The following is a 3,385-nucleotide window of genomic DNA, read 5'->3' on the forward strand; positions in this document are numbered from 1 at the left end:
AAGCTGAAAGATGGCATTCTGGCTTCTCCCATCTCTTCAGAAAGATGCAGTATTTCCTACTCACTGTTTCTGTCTGGGAAAGCTCAGATTCCTAAAAGCAAGATGGAGATGATTTCCTAAAGAAATTAAATTTTCTTTCTGGAAAATTAAGGCCTTGGGAGTCCAATATTTTAAAAAACTTCAACTACAGGCTTACAAAATAGGAAGATTAAGAAGAACCGTTTAATTTTTTTGATGTCATACAATTTAGGCCTAAAAGGCAACTGAAAATGGTCTCTTTTCTCATATTGGTGCAGCCATCAAATTGTTTAGATCCCATGGTACAGAAACAGGTTTGCTCTTAGAATTTCCTGTTTCTTTCTGTGGGACATACTGGTGGGCAGAAGGCCAGGGTCCTTCAACATTGCAAACTCAGCAGTTGTGTCAACTAATGGCAAAGCCTTGGTAATCCCTGCTCTCTTCATCCAAGGGCTAAGCATAAAACCACTGAGGGGGCGAGCTGTCCTTGCTGTCGTCCCAAGTGAAATAGTATGAGTAAGAGCAGAGCTGAGGGACATAGGGCTGCCATACTCCAAATGCCACAAAAGTGACCCCTACCTGGGGGCCAGGAATGTTGCTAGGCATGTACCTGTGTCACACTGATATTGCTTAGGGTTGCTGGCAAGTGTGTACATTTAGTTTCACTGTAATAGTAATCATGTTTCATGCCAATTTTTAATGAACTGAGGGCACTATCTTCTTATCTTGTTTTGTTAAAAGTATTCAGCTGAGGATATCCCCATACAAAAGCGGTATCTACTTCCAAGGCATAAGAGGGAATTAGATTTTAGATTAGAAAGTACAATTCTCAGGAGCAGACTGATTTGTTCAAATGTAGTATCTTTCTGATATTTGTAGGGGAAAAACCTAGTGATAAGCATATTTTGTTTTATACTAGTAATAGCATTTTACCTAGTAATATTAAGCATTTACCTAATAATACTAAGATTCTTTGGACCATTCACACATAAATAACAGGAGAGGAAATAGCTGTCATTCCTCCTGAAATATGAAGGGGAGTGGTCAAGGTCACATATCATTCATTTGGAAATAAGGTGCACATCGGGACCTATGCAGTCCCTTTGCCTGTTCTGTCGTTCTTAAGAGGTTGGAAAGCATGCCTTTTCTTTGTTCCTATTAATCTGCAATATAGACTGGCTCCTTCATCTTGCTCTCAATCCTCCTGTTCCTAGCAATCTTTATTTTGGGTGCTAAGCTATGGTTTTATGTCATTAATGGTATTTTAAGACTAAAACTGCAGATAACATGGCAGATCCTATTCATCATGATGGCCTCAGAAGCTGGGTGACTGGCAGTGGGGAGCAGAAAAGGCCAGAGTGAACTTCTGCCCATGAATGTGACTTTCTAAGGATAAATGAATATGACAAAAGAGAAGGGCCTTTTCAAAATACAGTGGAAGTATTGTCATCGCACTACCAACTTAAATTCGCACCACATAATATCTGTGACTGACCCACTGTCTAACTGCTTGCAAATGGTTTCTCTTCCAAGCAGAAGTAGGTAATGAGAATTTTATTCTAGCAATTCTCTTATTTCAAACAGAATTCTGTAGGAGGTGCCAGTGTCTTTATACATTATTAAATCTCTCACTGAGGATTTCTTTTCTTTCCCCTGAAATCTGACTTAAGTTTTCACTGGAACTGTTGAATTCTGAGTTGATTTGGAATGCTTAGCAACTTAGAGGAGCTGAATCACTTTGAATTAGATTTCATGTTGCAAGTCCTGAAGTGTGTTTCCAAGATCTGCAAAAGGATCTGGAACTTTCTGTCCTCTGTCAGCCCCACCTCACTGTGCTTTGTTCAGCAACAGCTAACGGGTTCCCTTGTTTTCAGCAGATTCAAGTGCTGAGTTGGAAGCTGTTCTTTTGTACTTCATAATTCCAGCCTGAATGAAACCTAAAGAAGCTGGTGGATTGTTCTTGCTCCTCCTTGTCCTTCACTGTCCCATCTTACACCTGCTCTACAAGGAATGTGCTGCCAGTTGCCTAAATGAAGTAGGAGAACTAAACAGGGATTTTTAATAAATAGGGGAAGCAGATGGAAGCTACAAACTCTTGCAAAGTTCAAAGAATTGTATGCTTACTAGACTAAATGCTTAATAGCAGTAATAGCTGCCAGGTTACCCTGTAACTCACTAATATACATGAACTGTAGTAGTAAGAAAGTGACTGCTTTCAGCCTCAAGGACTTTCCTAAAAATTCAAGGTTGTAAGAACCTAACCTAGAGAATAATTACTTGTCCAGACATGATAACAGACTCTGGCAGAACAAAAATGACAGCTTGATTCACAGACAAATATAAGTCGGTCTTGGATGTCTGGCTCCCATTTTTTTCTGTGGAGAGATAGATGTCTTTAAAAAGCTTCACAGTGAACATTCTGTCAGTTTAAAAGGTCAGACACTGAAGTGTATCAGAAGAGATGATGTTGCACAGACCATTGAGAGAAAAGAAAATGATTTCATTATCCTCGTTCATATGCTATGGATTAATTCAGTTCCCATCATCGTGACAATTAAGGCACTTTTGTAGTGCTGTCCTGACCTAGTGGAGGTGGAACCAGGTAATAAAAGGCAGCATCAGAGAGGAGGGCAACTATGAATGAGTTAATATTCTTTAACAACAAATGCTGTTTGGAATAGAGCTTGGAGTTGATACATTTTACTGCAATTGGTTAAGGAAAAGGGAGTCCAAATGAACAAACAAACAAATCCTGGAAACATTTCTCTGTAAGTCAGAAAGTGAAATCTGCATCTTGAAGAGCCAGTGAGCGACACCAGGGCTTAAAAACAATCACAGTAAAAGGGAACACTACAGAAGTGGATGAGGGGATAGAAGAATACTGGAACGATTGATTGCTACCCTCCCATGTCAAACACAGGGCTGATTTTCTGCCAGTCTGAGCTTCTCAGTGGTTTAAATGCAGCATCCAGAAAGAGAACATGCCAGATGCTCCTAAACTAGCCCCTGATTTTCTGTTTGCTCAATCATTCTAGCTCAAAACCTTTGTCATCATGTTTAACTACATGTTTAGCACCCCTTATATTGCTTGCCAATTTAAATTCATTCTACTCCTACTGCCTTCACAATGTCTTCTTTATCTCTTTCCTTCTTTTCACTCCCACTTAACACAATCCTAGGAGAAGCCCTCATTACTCCTCACTTGGACAAACATAATAGCTTTCTATCTCCTCACCTACCCATTCCAAACCCTAATGCATGCTACTCACAACTGACATACTAATCCTACTAAAGTCTATCTTTAATCATGTCAACCCCTTGCTTGAAAACGTCAAATCGCTTCCCAGTGACTACTAAATTAAATACT

Source organism: Manis pentadactyla, chromosome 11 (genome assembly GCF_030020395.1).
Source record: "Manis pentadactyla isolate mManPen7 chromosome 11, mManPen7.hap1, whole genome shotgun sequence".
NCBI lineage: Eukaryota > Metazoa > Chordata > Mammalia > Pholidota > Manidae > Manis > Manis pentadactyla.